General features: G+C 47.5%; 1 protein-coding gene and 1 long non-coding RNA gene across 5 annotated transcripts in view; one reads left to right on the top strand and one right to left on the bottom strand.

Moving 5' to 3' along the window:
- Window positions 1-20,316, top strand: part of CDH10 (cadherin 10) — a 408,163-nt gene that overhangs the window by 132,278 nt on the left and 255,569 nt on the right. The gene's annotated exons all lie outside the window — the stretch shown is intronic.
- Window positions 16,482-20,316, bottom strand: part of LOC309538833 — a 379,365-nt gene continuing 375,530 nt past the window's right edge. For 2 of the 4 annotated variants that reach the window (XR_014222360.1, XR_014222361.1), the window contains exons 2-3: window positions 18,270-18,421; window positions 16,482-16,668 (exon numbers count right to left, since the gene is read on the bottom strand). This is a non-coding gene — a long non-coding RNA (uncharacterized lncRNA). Of the gene's footprint in view, window positions 16,669-18,269; window positions 18,422-18,584; window positions 18,701-18,822; window positions 18,846-20,316 lie in introns of those variants that run through there. The other 2 variants (XR_014222362.1, XR_014222363.1) reach the window with 2 other exon arrangements.

Here is a 20,316-nt window from a genome sequence, read left to right as displayed (position 1 = left end):
ATCCAAGCCTTTGATTAAGTCAAAGCTTCATTTCTTTGTGTTTGTGTGCATGCATGCGCCAGGGGAGGGGAGGAAAAGAGAAATCTGCTTGCTGTTTAGTGCGCACCATGTTCAAGGCGCAGTATTTGATTATTGCTCAGAGCGGCACATCTTCTCAAATCAGCACTGCAGCTTCAGAGAAGGAAAGAGCTGAACACAAACGCCTACTTCATTCTCCTTCTATTCTCCCCACCAGAATATGCACCCCTTTCCTTTCTTCTGTGCCAACTGAAGAGGCTTTTGGGATTCAGGCTGCAGTCTCTGTTTTTGCCCATTACAATTTATGTCATAGGAACTCATAGATGGTGCAGTAATCATTTTTATTCTTGTAGTGTCTTACATACAGCCAGAATTGGCCTTAGGAAAAGTTATAGGTCCATGCTTCAAACTTATTAGAACTGAAGTCTATTGCCAACTCCATTAACTTCTTTAAATCAAAGCTATAATTAAAGTCGCGGACATGTCTCCATATACCTTCAGTGTGCCAGTTATTTTCTTCCTTTTTTTCCAGTATGAGTCAGTGGCTACATTATAGATTTGTGCTGTACAGAATTACTGTATTAGCCGTAGTCACATTTATTGACTTTTATGTCTAAATAGGAGAGCTGAAGGCTATTATACGTATTGAAGTTTGGGAGAAGAAATGAAGGCAGTTTGACCATTCCTTCACAGGGCTGGCAATTCCATGCTATCTCTTCAGCTACAGATTAGCCATTCCCTCTGAAATGTAAAGTGGGTGGCATCTAAAAATGAAGGGAAGCAGTCAGTTTAGGCTCTGTTTACTGAATGCCTCTTGAGGTGTGTGTGAGGAGAGAGCCTAGCTCCCCGATAGAGCACATTTGTGCGCATGTGCATGCAAAGTCCCTGGTCCAATAGTTGGCATTTCCAGTGAAAGGGTCTTAGATAAGGAGGCTAAGAAAAGAAAGGACCCCAGAGAGCTGCTGCCGGGTAGATCAATAGGCTGCATCAAGAGTAAAGTGAGAAGGGGTCGAATCCTGCCCATACATTGGGTTCAACAGTAACAGCTTGTCATATGTTGTCATACGTGTGGAGGAAAATCTTAAACATGTTGCAGAGTTCGACAGAGTTCCCAAAAATAGACCAGAGGCAATAGTACTTCATTCAGCACAGCTTTACTTGTGCTGAGGGCAAATGCAGTGTAATGGTTATCAAATCCAATACAATCAGGATTGGCTCAGTCCACACAAAAATCCAGTTGCAGCATTTATAAACTTAACTCATAATAAGACTAAACCTTAGCACTGAGCATCCTATGTACAGAAACACCACACCAGAAGGAAGAGAAAGAGAAAAGTAAGACCCAGGCTCCTTTTGGCCTATATTTCTAGTCAGCATGACTCTGAAAAATAGAGATAAGAGAACTAGAGTGGTACCTCTGGTTACATACGCTTCAGGTTACATACTGTCAGGGGTTCAGGAGCAGAGGCGAGGGAAAGGGAGGAAACAGAGAGCGAGGGGGAGGAGGCAGAAGAAAAGATGAGTGATGACGACGACCCGAGATCTCCGAGTCTTTCCAGTGAATCAGAAGATTCACAAAAAGGAGCACCAGTGGCCAGGGCAAGGGGGGAGACTAGGGGGACACCCCAGGAAGATAGAGCCGGAGGGGACTCAGAGGGGAGCAGTTGGAAATCGGGACCAGCGTCACCGCCAGAGAGCAGGGATGAGGAAGGGCGCCAGGGATCAAGCGCTGGCAGCTCACAACAGGAGGGAGGGCACGAGTCAGGAGTGGCCACACCTCCATCGGGGAGCGAAGAGACGGTTAGACGGAAAGTGGAAGGTTGGGCGCGCGCGCCAAGTTCAAATGCACAGGAAGGTGGCGCAGTAGGCAGCCCGGAAAGGGAGCCAGGTCCTAAAGCCCGGCGCAAGGAGACAGAAGGGTCCGGGGGGTCAGCGTCAGAAGAATCCCGGAAGGAAGAGACCCCGGGGGGCAGAGGGACCCAGAGGAGAACTGTCAGGCGGAAAAGGTGGAGCAGGGCTAGGATATTAAGTTGGTGCACAAGGGGCGGAGACTCAGACGGAGCTTCGCCGATCTAAGCATAAGACGTAGAGTTGCGCGCAGCAGCTTGAGAATGGAGACTGTAACTCAATAAAGACTTTTATTTAATGATCGCTGGCTGGCGTGATCCTCTGTGAGCTAGGATCTGGAAGCAACCCTGACAGTAAGCTCCGTCTCATCAAATTGTGGGCATCCACGGCCTCGCGGAGAGGAGAGAAAGCGGGTGCCTACTAGAGAGCTCATGAACGGCAGACGCTATGACGGCCAAACAGCAAATAGCGGAACTGAGAGAAGCAGTGTCACGACTGAATGCCGAGGCGCTGGCATCCAGGAAGAGAGAGGAGGACGCAGCTGCCGCCTACAGGGATCTCCAGGTCAGGTTGGACGTGCTTACGAAGCAAGGGCAACAGACACCCAAATCAGAGGGGATTGGGTTGGGGAGACGCACAGGCGGTCTGGTCTCTCACTTCGATGGGAATTTGCAACAGTACCCCAACTTTAGAGCAGACGTAATGTGTGCACTGCAACTACTGCACAAAGACTTTAGAGATGAACAAGAGAAAGTGGGGTTCATCATGTCCCATTTGCATGGAGACGCAAAAGCATGGCTGCGCAATTTGTGGAGAGATAAGGATCCTGCGCTCCAAAATGCGGACGCCTTTATTAAAGCGATGGATGGGTGTTTTTTATCAAGCATTGACGTGGATCTTGCCCGGAAGGAGGTGCATGGACTAAGGCAAGGGAGAGCCAGTGTAAGGCAGTACCATGCCCGCTTTTTCGCTTTGGTCAGTGCCCTGGAATGGGACAGAGATTCGGCTCCTGTCAGAGACCTTTTTTGGGAGGGCTTGCACAGCTCGGTTAAAGATGAGATTGCGAGGGGGGAGAGACCCCGGACCACGCAGGAGATCGTTCAGAGGGCGCTGGTGGTGGGGGTGCGGCTGGAAGAACGTCCGTGGAGCAGGGAAGAAGGGCGCAGCGGGCGCGAACCAGCCAGGGGCTCCTCCTTCCTTCCCAGAGAAGCAGCGCGTGCGCAATCCACGCCTCCAACAGGGGGAGGGGTGGAACCGATGGAGGTTGGGAGTGCAAGGGCTCAGTCAGCAGCCAGAGCCCTAGCACCGGCAGCAGTGAAAGCGAAGCCTCCTAGAGGGAACAGGAAGTGTTATATCTGCGAGGATCCAGGGCATATGGCGAAAGAGTGTCCCCGGAGGCTCCACAAGCACACTGCAGCTTCGGCAATGGTGACTGCAGCAACGCAGCAAGGAGAACCGCAGCAGGGAAACGACGATGTCTGGCTGGAGGAAGAGGCACTGGGGCCCAGCCAGACGTGTCAGTGAAGCAGTCCCCAGGGAATTTACCGCCCATGGACCCCCTCCCACCCAAGCCAGTAGTGAGGCTCACCGCATCGCTCCAGCTACCCAATTGAATCACCATGGACGTGCCAATCACCGTCGACTCGGGAAGCAATGCAGACTTCATAGGGCAGGACTTTGTCGACCGGCACGCTATACAGTTGCTGCCTGCCACGCTGCCCCTGCAGGTTGTCACGGTGGATGGCAGGGAGCTGCTAGGGGGGCAAGTGGTGAAGCAGACGCCACCTATGGTGCTGCGGCTTGGAAATCACAAGGAAATCATCAGCTTCAACGTCACTCAACTGTCGGACACGCCTATTGTATTGGGCATGAATTGGCTGGACAAGCACAGCCCGACGCTGGCTTGGTACCAGAGGCAGCTGACCTTCGGCTCTTCCTTTTGTGCTGAACACTGCATCATGCCCCAGCAGGAAGGGGAGCAAGAGGAGTCACAGCTGCTGCTAGGCACGCTGCAAGCGATTCCCCACAAGTACGCAGAATTTTTGGAGGTTTTCTGCGAGAAGGAGGCAGACAGGCTACCCCCCCCCCCACAGACCATATGACTGCAAGATTGACCTGCTGCCGGGGGCGGCGCTGCCCAAAGGGAAGCTGTATTCCATGTCTGAGGACGAACTGCAGGAACTCAAAGAGTTCATAGATCATAATTTGGAGCGCGGTTTCATCCGAGAGTCCAGGGCAGCGGGGGGCAGTCCGGTATTCTTTGTTAAGAAGCGAGACACGCCCCAAAAAAGACTCGTGGTGGACTACCGCATTTTGAACAGTGTGACCAAGCCATCGGACTTCCCCATGCCCCGAATCGACGACCTCCTCGCAAAAGTACGCAAGGGCAGCGTGTTCACCAAGTTGGACCTGCGAGGGGCGTACAACCTCATTCGCATGCGGGAAGGAGATGAGTGGAAGACAGCCATGTTCACGCCACTGGGCACCTATGAATATAGAGTTATGCCTTTTGGATTACAAAATGGCTCCCACGTTTTTCAAGCTTTCATGCATCACGTGTTGGCGGGGCTCCTCTACAAGACGTGCGTCTGTTTCTTGGATGACATCCTGATCTTTTCGGAATCGCAGCAGGAGCATGACAGACACGTCAGGGAAGTGCTGAGCAGGCTGCAGCAACATAGGCTGTACGCCAAGCTTGAGAAGTGCCAATTTGATGTAACGGAGGTGGATTTCCTGGGTTACAAGTTGTCTGACAAGGGGCTCGCCATGGACAGCACCAAGGTTCGAGCGGTGTTGGATTGGAAAAGCCCACGCAACCGGAAGGAGGTCCAACGGTTTGTCGGCTTTGCGAACTTCTATCGCAAGTTTATCAAAGGCTTTGCTATGCAGACAGCGGCCATCACGGACACGCTCAGCTCCAAGAAAAAGAAGTTCATCTGGACAGCGCAGGCGGAGCAGTCCTTTCAGGCACTCAAGCGTCTCTTCGCGTCGGAAGAACAGCTGCTTCATGTCAACCCCAGCAGGCCGATGAGGGTTGAAACAGACGCCTCAGACAGGGCCGTCGGAGCCGTCCTGCTGCAGAAGGACCCGCAGGGGGTTTGGAGGCCGGGAGCGTTTTACTCCAGGAAGCTCAGCAAGTCCGAACAGAACTACACCATCTGGGACAGGGAGTTGCTGGCCATTCATGCAGCATTCAAAGCGTGGAGGCACTTCCTGATCGGCGCCAAGCACACGGTGCAGGTATGCACGGACCACAAGAATCTGGAGCACTGGCGCACGGCACAGTTCCTGAACCAGAGGCAGATACGTTGGGCTGAGTTCTTTGCGAACTTCGACTTCCGAATAGAGTATGTCCCGGGGGACACCAACATCATGGCGGACGCGCTCTCCCGTAAGCCACAGTATCTGGAGGACGCCACGCCAGCGGCCGCCATGCACATCTTCGCACCAACAGTGTGGGCGTGCGCTGCGGCGACAGTGGACCTGGAGGCGGTGCGACGAGCATTGCAGAATGACTCCTTTGCGCAAGCTAAGATGGCAGAGATGCAAAGGGGCACGGCGGCGACCGATGGGTTCCAGCTGAGAGATGGATTGCTCATCCGTAAAGGGGCCATCTACGTGCCGGGAGACGAACTTCGCGCCAAGGTACTGCATCAGCTGCACGACGCGCCCACTGCCGGGCACTTTGGCAAGGAGAAGACGGTGGAATTAGTCGCCAGGGATTTCTGGTGGCCCGGAATGAGAGGGGAGGTCGCGGACTATGTGGCGAGGTGCGACACCTGCCAGAGGGCCAAACCAGTGCACAGACCGCCGGCCGGACTGTTGGAACCGCTGCAAACTCCGGTCGAACCATGGGAGAGAGTCGCCCTGGATTTCGTCACGGATCTGCCCAGCTCGAGGGGCAAGACGGCTGTGCTGGTGGTGGTGGACTTGTTCTCCAAGATGGCACATTTCGTCCCGTGTGCAAAGGTGGCCACGGCGGAACAAACCGCCACACTGTTCATAGACCACGTGTTCAAGGTTCACGGTCTGCCACGGTCTATTCTGTCCGACCGCGGGCGGCAGTTCATCTCGAATTTCTGGCAGAAGCTGATGGGCTTCCTAAACGTCAAGATCAACCTGGCGTCGGCGAGACACCCGCAGACCAACGGGCAAGCGGAGCGGGTCAATGCCATCATGCAGCAGTACCTGAGATGCTATGCGAATCAACAGCCTGCGACGTGGGTGGATTACCTGCCGCTCGCCGAGTTCGCCTACAACAACACGAAGCACGTGTCCACGGGGGTCACGCCGTTCTTCGCCAACAATGGGAGGCACCCCAGAACCTTCCCGGGACTGGAAAGAATGGTGGAGGGGGAGCCGCAGACAGCAGATGCGTTCGCGTCGGAGTTGCAGGAGGTCCACGATCAGCTGCGGCGGCACCTGGAGCTGGCCAAACACGCATACAAGGTGCAGGCAGACAAACACAGAAGGGTTGGCGAAGAGATCCATGTGGGAGACTGGGTCTGGTTAGCAGCCCACGCAGTGCCGGCCAGGTCGTTGGCCAAGAAGAAACTAGGGCATAAGCAACTGGGGCCCTACCAAGTCGAAGAGCAGGTCAACCCGGTGGCTTTCAGGCTGGCGCTTCCGGAGGGTTCCAGGATGCATCCGGTGTTCCACAGATCGGTGCTCACTCCCTACAAGGCACCTCACAGATTTCAGGAACCAGGAACGGCGCCGAGTCCGCTCCGAGAGGGAACCGGGCAACGGGGAGTGGCACAGGAGGTGCGCATCAACGAAGTCACGGAGATTTTGGACTCCAGATGGGGGGAAGAGGGGGTAGAATACCTTCTCGCTAAGGAGGGCACCCCGGCCAGTGCCAACAGCTGGGTGCCGGGCTACGCTTTAGACGAACCTCTGCTCAAGGAAGAGTTTCATGCCCTCTTCCCGCATAGGCCAATGCCAGCGGACTTTTTCGACAACTGGCTTTTCACGCCCACGCTTTCAGCCAGCACGTTCCGGGGGTTCGACTCGGATGAGGAACCGACACGAGACGCCCGTTCCCCGGAGGGGTCGCCCTCGGGATCTGCTTCAGAACCCTCGTATTGGTGGGATGATCGACCAGAGGAGCAGTGGCGCAGGAAGTGGCTGGAGGGTCCAGGACGAGCAACGCCTCCAGAAGGAAGCGAGGGAGAGACGGACATGGACGTTTTCGGGGACGACCAGGATTTCGAGCACTGCGGCACAGAGATGGAAGCAGAGGTGACCGTCGTCGACGAGAGCAGGGAGGAAGAACCGGAAGACTTCAGATGGAGGCCCGCCACGGGAAGCGAACTGTACCCGACATTCGTTCCCTTGACACGGCAGCACCCAGCTCCAGCACCGGAAGGCGGGGAGGGGGAAGAGGGGGCTTCGAGGGGGGGATGGATGTCAGGGGTTCAGGAGCAGAGGCGAGGGAAAGGGAGGAAACAGAGAGCGAGGGGGAGGAGGCAGAAGAAAAGATGAGTGATGACGACGACCCGAGATCTCCGAGTCTTTCCAGTGAATCAGAAGATTCACAAAAAGGAGCACCAGTGGCCAGGGCAAGGGGGGAGACTAGGGGGACACCCCAGGAAGATAGAGCCGGAGGGGACTCAGAGGGGAGCAGTTGGAAATCGGGACCAGCGTCACCGCCAGAGAGCAGGGATGAGGAAGGGCGCCAGGGATCAAGCGCTGGCAGCTCACAACAGGAGGGAGGGCACGAGTCAGGAGTGGCCACACCTCCATCGGGGAGCGAAGAGACGGTTAGACGGAAAGTGGAAGGTTGGGCGCGCGCGCCAAGTTCAAATGCACAGGAAGGTGGCGCAGTAGGCAGCCCGGAAAGGGAGCCAGGTCCTAAAGCCCGGCGCAAGGAGACAGAAGGGTCCGGGGGGTCAGCGTCAGAAGAATCCCGGAAGGAAGAGACCCCGGGGGGCAGAGGGACCCAGAGGAGAACTGTCAGGCGGAAAAGGTGGAGCAGGGCTAGGATATTAAGTTGGTGCACAAGGGGCGGAGACTCAGACGGAGCTTCGCCGATCTAAGCATAAGACGTAGAGTTGCGCGCAGCAGCTTGAGAATGGAGACTGTAACTCAATAAAGACTTTTATTTAATGATCGCTGGCTGGCGTGATCCTCTGTGAGCTAGGATCTGGAAGCAACCCTGACACATACGCTTCAGGTTACAGACTCCGCTAACCTGGAAATATTACCTTGGGTTAAGAACTTTGCTTCATGATGAGAACAGAAATTATATTCCAGCGGCGCGGTGGCAGCGGGAGGCCCCATTAGCTAAAGTGGTGCTTCAGGTTAAGAACAGTTTCAGGTTAAGAACGGACCTCCGGAACGATTTAAGTACTTAACCCGAGGTACCACTGTAGTTCAAAGCACCTTCCCAGAAGGTATAACCCAAACAATCATTAACCCTTCTGCCTCTGCTTCTCTCACACAGAGGTGCCTCTAATAGTTTTTTGTATTAATCAGAATAGGAAAGAATAGGAAAGATCTTTACACATGAGATCAATGCTTTCTGCACTAAGAAATGCAAACTGACACAGCTTGCATGTTCAGTCCCACTCTTAACGTGTAACTGGACACACCTCTATTTTCTTCCAAAAAAACCCGAATGCCTACTTACTCCACTGTAGAGGGGACATAGTTCACAATTTACAGCTTTGTGTGCAAGCAGCCTTCCTCCACTCAGCAGTCTCATGTAGATGTTGAAAGAGTTCAATAAAATCGAACCTTGGGAAAATCCACTTCGAAGGCTCCACAGGACCAAAGAGTAATCCACAAGCAGCACCCTCTGGAAATGACTATCCAAGTGGGTCTGCAACCACCGCAAATTGGTGCCACCTGCCTCCTACACAGACGGTTGCTTCAGAAGGATACCATGGTCAACAGTATTAAAAGCTGCTGAGGGACTGAGGAGAATTAACAAGGACACAATTTCCCTAACTCTCTCCTGACAGAGGTCATCAAACTGGGCATCCAAAGAAGTTACTGGGTCAAAAGCTCAACTGAAAAGGATCTAGAAAACCAGTTTCCTCCAAGAGGACCTGGATCTGTTTCGTGAACACTTGCTCAAGAACCTTGCCCAAGAAGAAGAGATTTGCAACTGGTGGCAACTTAGATTTTCTGAATTCAGGAAGGGTTTCTTGAGAAGCGGTTGTACTGCTGCTTCCTTCAAGCAGGCAGGAGCCGCCGCTACTCATAAGGAGGCATCAATCTCTTCCCTGGCCCAGCCAGCTGTCCCCTTCCTGCTACTCTGTATCAGCTAAGAGGGGCAAGAGTGAAGTAGTCACCCGGACTGATCCCAGCACCATGGCCTTACTATCCAGGATAACAGGACTTAACTGTTCATCTCTTATCTTGTTTCCTTGCCAGAAGCTCTGGGATATAAGGTAAAAAAGTAAAGGACCCCTGGGCGGTTAAGTCCAGTCAAAGGCGACTATGGGGTTGTGGCGCTCATCTCACTTTCTGGCCGAGGGAGCAGGCATTATCCACAGACAGCTTTCCGGGTCATGTGGCCAGCATGACTAAACGGCTGCTGGTGCAACGGAGTACTGTGACAGAAACCAGAGTGCATGGAAATGCTGTTTATCTTCCCACCACAGCAGAACCTATTTATCCACTTGCACTAGTGTGCTTTCGAACTGCTAGGTTGGCAGGAGCTGGGACAGAGTAACGGGAGCTCACCCCATCACACGGATTCACACCACCGACCTTCTGATCGGCAAGCCCAAGGGGCTCAGTGGTTTATACCACAGTGCCACCAGGGAGCTAAACAGGCTGCACAAAGTGGGAGAGGGTGCCCAGGGATGATCATGTCAATGGTCTGAGCTGCTTGGATGTTCCAGTGGTTGGCCAGGGCTTTGACTGGCACGCCAGTCATATCAGCCAAATATCCCCCAGGGATATCTGGAAATCCATTGGATTCATCAGCCTCTGAAGGCAGACCACCTTCTTGGTCTGCCGCCTCTGCAGAGGGGGAAATGTGCTGACTGGAGGTGGAGAAATATGCTGCCTCTCTGTGAGACCATAGAAGGTAGAACTAGCAATTAATTTCTCCTGATGTGGGAACATTTTATTTGGTTCTGATACAGAAGCTGGTGAGACAGAGCAAGCATGTATTTTGCTTGAGAAGCGGTATGGTAGAATAAACATGTCATTAATGCTGTAGTTGATCTAACTTAATTAATTTACTGTGAAATGTAATTAATACTGCTATATATCAGTACTAATCTTAACTTTCGGAGCCACAAACTGAGATGAATATATAAAATGCGCACCTTCAATTAATGTGATGAAATTTAAGGCTGTAAGCTTAATACTCACTTACCTGCGAGTAAGCCTCTTTGAACTCAGTAGAACTACTGAGTAGAAACGCATAAGTTTGTGCTGTAAATTTGGGACATCATAACATCTAATCAGATATATAACTCAATCTCAGCTATGCTTTTTCTATGGTTCATTGATGCTTCCAATATTTCATATCAGATTTGTGTCTGTTCCCACAGTGTTACATAACTCCAGAACTCGTTTCATCCCCACAGAAATCCAAATGCATTGTTTTGCATTTTATAGGAGAACACTGTACATTGCAATTATCAATCCAATGTCATTTTGGCATTTCTGTATAATACATCACTGCCACAGCTTTGCAATCCAATATGAGAACAGAACATATAATACCTGTAGAACTAATTCTAGCAAAAATATGAACAGGCATCAATAATGGTTTGAAGTGACTGGATTTCTCTGGAGCAACCTTCTTCCTTATGAGCAATGTCAATGTAGAAAATGAGACATAGTGTTCAGCAGGTTAATGCCTCCTAAATCAATTATCTGTAATGGTGGTCAAAAGTTTCAATGAATTAATTTGACCACTGATATGGATAATGTATTGAAGGCAGATTAATCTCTCAGTCATTTCATACATCATGTGAAACTAATTAATCTGAATAGGGATTCAACATGTTGTTTCTATAGCCACTTTAGGAAATGTGGTTTGATTTAGTGGATCAAACACATGAATGTCAGGAAGCGCATATCTTCCATTTGTTTAACATCTTTTCACATTGCAACAAAGCTGCACATTAATGTTTGCCGCACTAATCCATTGCACCTGTCTATTTCTTTTTATTCTTCCTTGTAAGGAAAGAGTTTTTAATGAACTTTGGGTACAGGTCTATTCGGGAAAAAGTGGGAGGCACATTTTACTACTGCTGTTACTCATCCTACTATTACTAGACTATAAAATAGTAATAGTAATGTACTTCCTTCACTATAGCACTATATTTTGTTGAAGAGTAAAACCACTTGAGGAGCCTATAGAAACAGTACCACTGGACTTTTGGGGGAAAAAATCTCTCCAAGTTAAAACCTACTTTATGCATATATATATATATATATATATATATATATATATATCTCCAAGTTAAAACCTACTTTATGCATCTCTCCAAGTTAAAAACTTAAAATCTCTCCAAGTTAAAATCTCTCCAAGTTAAAACCTACTTTATGCATATATATATATATATATATATATATATATATACCCGTGAAAATCTACGAAAGCAAATATATATATATATATATATATATATATATATATATATATATATCACATTACTTCCCTTGTCTTTAGGACAAAAAGGATTACTTAGCAACAGTCATTCGGAGATGCATCACAGAAAGGAAAACTGTTAGCAAACTGGATATTTTTCATATATATCCAGTTTGCTAACAGCTTTCCCATATATATATATATATATATATATATATATATATGTATATATATATATATATATATATATATATATATATATATATATGCTTTCGTAGATTTTCACGGGTACAGGAATGCAGGTTTTGGTGTCTTCGGGTGTCTTCCCGTGTAAGAGTCGGGGTGTCTGTGCGACGTTTCCAGTAACAAGAAGCCGAAAGCACCAGCCTGAAGATGACGAGTGAGACCTCGTCGAAACGTCGCACAGACACCCCGACTCTTACACGGGAAGACACCCGAAGACACCAAAACCTGCATATATATATATATATATATATATATATATATATATATATATATATGGGTGTGGGTGTTTGGGTGCCCTGTACACAATTAAAAAGATAGCAGCTTCCTACTGAAAATGTATCATACTGAAATGGGAGGGGAGGAAATGGATAAATATATGAAATATAATTAAACATACCAGTAAAGGGGGGGGGGTTATATTAAAAAGCATATGACTTTTTTACCCTATAGATGTTTCTCTTTTAATTACAGCAATAAGTTATTACCAAAATAGAATATTCTTTAATAGCTTCACCTGTGCACATAGTAGCATTAATTGCTATTTATAAAGTTCCTATCATCTAGGGATGCTTCCAGACTAATTATGCCTCCCCTGGTTTTGGAGTTCTGAATTACAGGAACTTGTTGTCAAATGGGCACTTATGCATTAGAAACTCTGCTCTTGATCATAAGATGGTGTTGTTTTAGTATTCCTTATAATTGTTTGCTTTGTTTCCTTTGTTTGGATATATTTTGATAATTTCGCAAACTGCTTTCTTAAAGAATATAGAATCATAGAATTTGGAAGGGCACACAAGGGTCATCTAGTCTAACACCCTGCAATGCAAGAATCCCAACTAAAGCATCCATGACAGAAGGCCATCCAGCCTCTGCTTAAAAACCTCCACAGTGGCCTTTAAGACATCTCTGAAAGTGTGCAGATGCCCTTCAGTTATTGATGCTAAACAAACACTAAATAAAATGTGGGTTGTAATCAAGCAGTCAAGGCACAAATGGGATAGGGAATGGAAGAGATAGGATTTTATTTATTTTTTAAAGAAAGATGCCACGTAGATGAAAGTTCTTGTCTATTCCAATTGCCGCAATAAGAGATTAGTGCCTGCGACCTGCTCCTGGCTCCTGCCCAACACATGAAGGCAGACGTTCTTACTTATGAGTAAGCAAGAGACCTTTGAGGAAAAAAGTGTATTGAATTGACAGCAGGCTCAGGGCTCAGGAGTTATAATTCAGGCATTGAAGAGCAGAGCAAGAAGTTCAGAACTGGATGGTGACAATAAAGATGTCCCAACAAGTTTCCGTACCCCTCCTGCCAAGCTTTTACAGGCAACCTATGATGTGCATTTAAGTTCCTTCTGTATCAGAAGATGGAGGGGTGGACCACCAGATGTTGCTCAACTCCCATCATCCTTGGCCATTGGGCCATGCTGACTAAGGCTGATGGGAGTGGAACAGCATCAGGAAGTCCACAGGTCCCCTGCCTTATTCTGTAAGTATAACTCACCCATCATCCTATCTAAGTGTGACCATGGACCAGAATGCCCTTCATAGATCAAGTTCATAGCTCATCATCAAAAGTGAAAAGAAAAAGGAGATCATACTGAACTTCAGAACTTCTTCTCTAACCACAAGGGGGAAAGTTCAGGGAAGAAATTATTTTGTAGTACAGTGGAACCTCAGTTCTCGAATGTTTCCGTTGATGAAAGTTTCGGAACACGAATGCCGAAAACTGGGAAATAACCGATTTGGTTTTTGAATAATTTTCAGAAGCCGAACGTGCCACACGGCTTCCGTTTTGAATTTCCCTATTGTATTGAGGCTTCCAGGGACGTGGGTGGTGCTGTGGGTTAAACCACGGAGACCATGACTTGCCGATCAGAAGGTCGGCGGTTCGAATCCCGGCGACGGGGTGAGCTCCCGTTGCTCGGTCCCTGCTCCTGCCAACCTAGCAGTTCGAAAGCATGTCAAAGTGCAAGTAGATAAATAGGTACAGCCCGGCGGGAAGGTAAATGGCGTTTCCGTGCGCTGCTCTGGTTCACCAGAAGCGGTTTAGTCATGCTGGCCACGTGACCCGGAAGCTGTACGTCGGCTCCCTCGGCCAATAAAGCGAGATGAGCGCCGCAACCCCAGAGTCGGCCACGACTGGACCTAATGGTCAGAGGTCCCTTTACCTTTAACTTTATTGAGGCTTCCACTTTCAGTTTTTGGTTTCGGACGTCAAATGGTCTTCCGGAACGGATTACATTCGAAAACTGAGGTTCCACTGTAACCCTAGTGATGAAGCACTGTTATGACTAACCAAACCTGCAAGATTGGATGCTGTTTTGACAATTTGTGAAGGAAGGGGGGGCAAAATACAGTTTTAAATGGCTGTGGCTCGCTGTTGTCTTCTGCTACTAAAACCAAATGCAGAAGCAAGAGCAGAGTATCTAGTCCATATGCCAGAAACTTTTTTTTTTCAGATGTGAACAGATTGCAAAAACCTGTGTACAGATGACATCCCGTGTTTAAACAAAAGTAGCGAGAAGTGTGAATTTCACCCACCTCCAGCACTCACTCTCTCTGTGATATTTAAAATGGATGCGTGATTACAACAAATGTCAATAGTTGGCAATGCATCCAGAAATAGGACCGGTAGCATTCATAATGGCATTATAATGTTCAGAGTGTATGACTGTAAGTGTATCACTTTGTCTGAGTACCTAGTTGGAGCTTTAAGGGCCATTACAAATGGATTTCATGTTATTGCCTCATTGTAAAAGGGTTGCAGTGTAGAGGGAAAAACTCAAAGACTGTTGCCTAAATAAGAGACGAGGAAAACAGAGGTGATCATTAGCTCACCTGCACTGTTTTGCCACTGTTAATGGCAAAAACAGTGCTGATTTACTGGAAATTTCCATTGGCATAATGAATTTGGTAATGTGCCTTATGAAATTTGAAGGTTTTCTCTGTTTACTCCCAAATGCTATTTTAAGGTTTTCACCTTCCCAAATGTTCAAAACATGTTACAAAGACAATAAATGTCATAAGATAAAACTAATTCCTATTAGCAATGAAATATAAGCCATAGTTCCACAATATTGAAATGTTACATGGAATCAACATATGCATAGGATTAACTAGATATAAGGTGACTGCAGATTTTTCAATGAGAGAGAATAGTGTTGGAGAATAAAGCACCCCTCACCCAGAATTGCACGCTAGGAAGCACATCTCCCATGGAAGTTGGGTGGAACTTTTTGCTGATGTCTTGTAAGAAATTATTTTACAATGCTGGGCAAGATCCCTTTAAATCCAAGAACTTGCAGGGGTAAAATGTAGGGCTCACATTGCAAACCCTCCCTGTTTTATACTGACTACATTGGCTATCTATTTGTTCCCAGATGCAATTCTCCAGGTGCTGGTTTTGGCCTATAAAACCCAAAATTATTATTTATTTTTATTATTTATTTTTATTAATTGAATTTATATACCGCCCTATACCCGGGGGGGTCTCAGGGCAGTTCACAGAAATGGCTTCAGGTTTCCCCAAATACCACCTTTCTTCATTCAGTTCTTCATGAGAATCGATATCTTCCACAGAGGCTCTTCTCCCTGTCCCTAAGGTATTTGTAAGGTGACATTGTGCCCTTTGGGGTGGCTTTCATTGCTTAGCTTTAGGAGGACAGTTACAACTTTTTATTTTTAATCAGCCTTTTGAGTCCTAGATATTGTGGCCGCTACATTCCCTATTTCTACTGTATATTATAGTTTTTCCCCCTCTCTTTTTCCGTTACTATTTTTTTGTTGTATGCCAATCTGGTCTCCTTCGAAAGGAAGAACAGGATAGAAATTACAATGAATTATTAGGTTTCCAGCTATCGGCCTTTCACCCAGAAATTCTAAGCCTCAGTCGCTGATTTCAAGTCTCCTGGCAAGCACCCAAATCTCTGGGTCAGCCCTCTCACTGCCACTACTATTGATGGGTTCCACTCTGTCCTGTCCTGATGTCCCTTCTCTGCCTCGTCCTTGTTCCACTCTCCCTTTCCATGCATCTCTAGGGGACTAGCTGTTATAAAAGCATTTAATTTGTATTTAACCTAGAAGGCAAACATATTTCAACTACAATGTGCTCTGGCACAGAACGAAGACTCTGCCTGCAGCAAGAGAGCCAGAGAGTCATGGGAAATGTCTGTGAACTGCAAAGAGCAGCTGGATCAGAGCTGGTGAGGTGGGGGAAGAATTAGGACCGGGGGTTTTTTGTGGGTGAGTCCAGTGCTCTCTAGTTTTGAATACTTGCAAAGGAAGTGGAAGAATTACAGTGGTACCTCTGGTTACGAACCCAAAGCTGTTCTTAACCTGAGGCGCGCTTTCACTAATGGGGCCTCCTGCCACCAGCGCGTGATTTATGTTCTCATCCTGGGGCAAAGTTCTCAACCCGAGGTACTACTTCCAGGTTAGCGGAGTTTGTAACCCGAAGTGTTTGTAACCCAAAGCGTTTGTAACCCAAGGTACTACTGTACTCAATTTCTGACAAAAAGTTCAGGGATTCAGAATTAGGGGGAAGAAACAACACCTGCCCCTTAAGCCCTTCTTTGTGTGGGAATGGAAGGGCAGGTGAAGCCTGTTTGGCAAAAAGACGACTCTGCATGTGTTCAGAGGCACTTTTAATATATTCCTGTAGGCGAGTAGCTACATCTCTGGGCATAATTTGCTGACCCTTGACCCTTGTTATGTTCCCCAGGTTAATATCTTCCTTCTTTTCTTCTGTGCAGGCACTTTCATTCTTTCAAATCTGTCTGCTGTTCATTTTCAAGTTTTCCCGATTGCAAAACAAGGCCCTATGTTTAACAGTCAATTGTCTCGCAAAAGTACTTCTCCAGGTGCTGGTGAAAAGACACGAAGGCACAAAGAGTGCACAAAGGATTTCTATAGCCGTCTTTCTTGGTGACGGGAGTATGATAGTGTGTTAGGCAGAAATTGCCTCCCTGACATAGTAAGCCTGTAGTATCTCATGTCTAAGGAGGATGACAATGGATAGTTCAAGTCGGATGATATATACTTGTTTTGAAGAAAAGCACTCCTTAGAACAATTCATGCCTGGATTAGCAGTTTTTAACTGCATTGGTAATAACATAGCTCAAACTGCAGGATACGGTGTGTGTGCATATGTGCACACACACACATGCACAGAAAGGAGGGAGAGAGAGAGAGAGAAGGCTGGAGTAGTACAGTAGTTATTTATTTTTTTATTTCAACTCTTTATACCCCACCTTAAAAAACAAACAAACAAAAAACTTCAGGGCACCTTAAAGCAAACATGAAAAAGAGACAAATCAATAGCAAACAACGATGGCTTTCGAAAGCCAGAGAAAGCAGGTAAAATTAGAGCTGTGGTGGAAATGTCTTTTGTGACAATGCATTGAGTAGGCTAGAGCAGGGTGAAATAAAAACTCCCCCCCCCCAAAATAATAATAAAGTGGGGAGGAAAAGGGTTCTCCAAAATTTTCCGGAAGGGGCAGCATTGCTGCTTTACCTGACTTAACCTTAGCGCTGCGGACAGCAATGCACCTGCTTCACCAGTAGCAAACAATAAACCACATATTGAGGTACAAACTCAGAACACCACAAAGGTTAGGTAAGCACCCCACCAATGAGAAGTTCACCATTTCCCACACACACCTTGATCATTTTTGAATGCAAATTGCCTCATTTACTGATGAATAATGGTCAAAGAAACAAATGTGGGAGGTTTTTGTTTGTTTGTTTTTTGTCACAGCACTAGTATAGACAGACTCAGAAACCCCAAGGTTTGTGGAAATATGAAAGAATGTTCAAGGGGTAACCCAAAATGCAGTGAACCCCTCAAAAACCCACTAAGAATTGAGCACAATTTATAGACACAGAATGCTGATGGGTCGTTTGGTGGTGGTGCCGTGCAGAGTGATGGGTCATCATGAACGAGGGGGGAATGGAATAGGTAAAGGTAAAAGACCCCATGACGGTTAAGTCCAGTCAAAGGTGACTATGGGGTTGCAGTGCTCATCTCGCTTTTAGGCCAAGTGAGCTGGTGTTTGTCCACAGACAGCTTTCCAGGTCATGTGGTCAGCAGGACTAAACCGCTTCTAGTGCAACAGAACATCGTGACAGAAACAAGAGCGCACAGAAATGCCGTTTACCTTCCAGCCACAGCAGTATCTGTTTATGTACATGCAGTGGTGTGCTTTTGAACTGCTAGGTTGGCAGGAGCTGGGACAGAGCAACTGGAGCTCACCCCGTCATGGGGATTCGAGTCATCAACCTTCCGATCGGCAAGCCCAAGAGGCTCAGTGGTTTAGACCACAGTGCCACCCACATCCCTGGAATGGAATGGACTGTTATGGGGGTGGGCCTGGCTGATAGTGAACAGCAGCACACCATATTCTTTGTTGCATTTCCCACTTGTTCTTTGATTAACATTATATATGGCCTCTGCTAGAGGAATATGTGAAGGAAATCCAGCTTTGAATTGGTGACTTGTAAATGAATTGGCAAACTGCCAGCGCAGTGATCTTTCTTGGAGGGGAAGATGATGCCGTATGGGAAATATGGAATGCATAAGGCCTAAAGAAAAATTTACCTGTTACCCCAACAAATCAGAAGGATTTCCAGCCCACCTAAAAGCTTGTGACTGGCTGCTCATTTGCCTCCTGCTGTTTGTGTTAAGGGCTGACCTTTCATTCTGTATAATCCATGAGGCATCAGGTTGCTTTTCTTGGCCACAATTGGCAGCTGCACAATTGAGACAATGCTGCACAATTAATCAGCAGTTCAGCTTCCTTGTTTGCTAATGCATACCAAGTGTATACCAAATAATTGAGCAATCAATTATTTTTGTGAAAGGGTACTGAGTCTACTTGGATTTTGGTGCAAAGCTTTCACATTTTACACTCACCTACAAAGTCTTTATGTTCTCCATATGCTGAAATTCACGGCCTGGTTGCAATGTATGAGTTCGGCCTCTCCTGTGAAGGTTACTTGTAGGCAGTGGTGTAACATCAGTTGCCGCGCCCGGGGCAAGGTGCAAAAGGGCCCGGGCCCACAGGAAGCTCCACCAGCCACTTCCCCCACCTCCTGAAAAAGTACTGTCGTGCTTTAATAACCCTGGGTTAGCAATCGTTTTTTAAACTTACTAGTGAGAAGGACACAACAGCCACGAGCCCTTTGATACCACTCGTTCCAGCCTCACAAAGTGGTGTTGGGTTGGCAGAACAGGATGAGGATCCAAAAGTGCAACACCCTCTAAAGAAGGAACTTAACTGCATTTCAGTCTTGCGTCTTCCCTCTGACCTGCGCATGGCCTGATCGTGCTGACAGCCCTTGACAGGGCAGCCCCACATCCCCTGCCATGTCTGGAGCAAAGCCCCAGTTTGCATCAGGAGCTGGCCTTGTGAGAAGCAGCACCAGAGCTGCTGCTGGCATGATGGGAAGGGGCTGTGAGTCAGTGGGAGAGCATCCGCTCTGCTTGCAGAAGGTCTCAGGCTGAATCCCTGGCATTTCCAGGTAAGGCGGTGTTCCTTCTGGTGTGCCCCACCAGGCAGCTGCCTGCTCTCTTTAATTCCCTCACATTGGATTCTGCTCACATGTATTTTGGCAACATGTTGCATGTGTTCCAACCATCCCTGTTGACCAGGGACTATCCCTGGCAAAATCTTGATCTCCCTGCCCCCTTTTTCTTCGAAAGGTGGCTTTCAATGTTTCATGTTAGTTGGTAGCGTTCTGATCCAGAATCCAGCTGACTTGCTTCTCTGGGGACTCTCAGTGTTAAATCTCAGTGGGTTGGATGCATCTTGTCTTAGTGTGCACCCATATGAGCGCCTGCAAATGTGTGCAAAAGCACCACGCAGTGCACAGCCTGCCATTCCCCCACAAAACCCTGCAAGTGCTTAGGCATATTCCGAACTGTTGATACCATCTTGCCAACTGGAGATGTTTTGCAAATCCCTTTACCCAAAAAGAACAAACGCTCCCTTGGCTTTTTAAAACCAGAAGAAAACAGGCTGTTGCAGAGGAAAAGAATATGCTGTATAACCAGGCAGAGGAGTGCATTCAAGCCTGGCAAAAGAGGTGGTTCTATGGTTTGAAGCATTTCTCATTTAATGTTTTATTATGTTTTTATATAACGTATTTTTCTGTATATAAGATGCTCCATGTATAAGATGTCCCCTATTTTGGGAGACTCAAATTTAAGAAATTTGCACTATGCACTATCCAGGTATAAGACGACCCCCCCCCCTTTTTTAGCTTAATTTTTAAAGAAAAAACCCTAGATTTATACACAGAAAAGTACGGTATGTCAGAAACTGCCCAGAGTGGCTGGGGAAACCCAGTCAGATGGGTGCGGTAGTAATATTAATACTAATACTAATACAGTGGTACCTCGGGTTAAGAACTTAATTCGTTCTGGAGGACAGTTCTTAACCTGAAACTGTTCTTAACTTGAGGTACCACTTTAGCTAATGGGGCCTCCCACTATCGCTGCATGTCAAGTATGCATTTAATAAGCCTACATTCTACCTAAAGAGCATAGGGAGACTTATATGTGGGAATTAGAGCCTGTTCTTCTTATATTCAGCAACAGAACTGTGATGACCCCATTCAGATGTTTATTGCATCAGCAAGAACAT

Source organism: Podarcis vaucheri (assembly GCF_965113315.1).
Source record: "Podarcis vaucheri genome assembly, chromosome: 8".
NCBI lineage: Eukaryota > Metazoa > Chordata > Lepidosauria > Squamata > Lacertidae > Podarcis > Podarcis vaucheri.
Note: the sequence above shows the minus strand (reverse complement) of the source record. Positions and strands in the feature narration are given on the sequence as shown.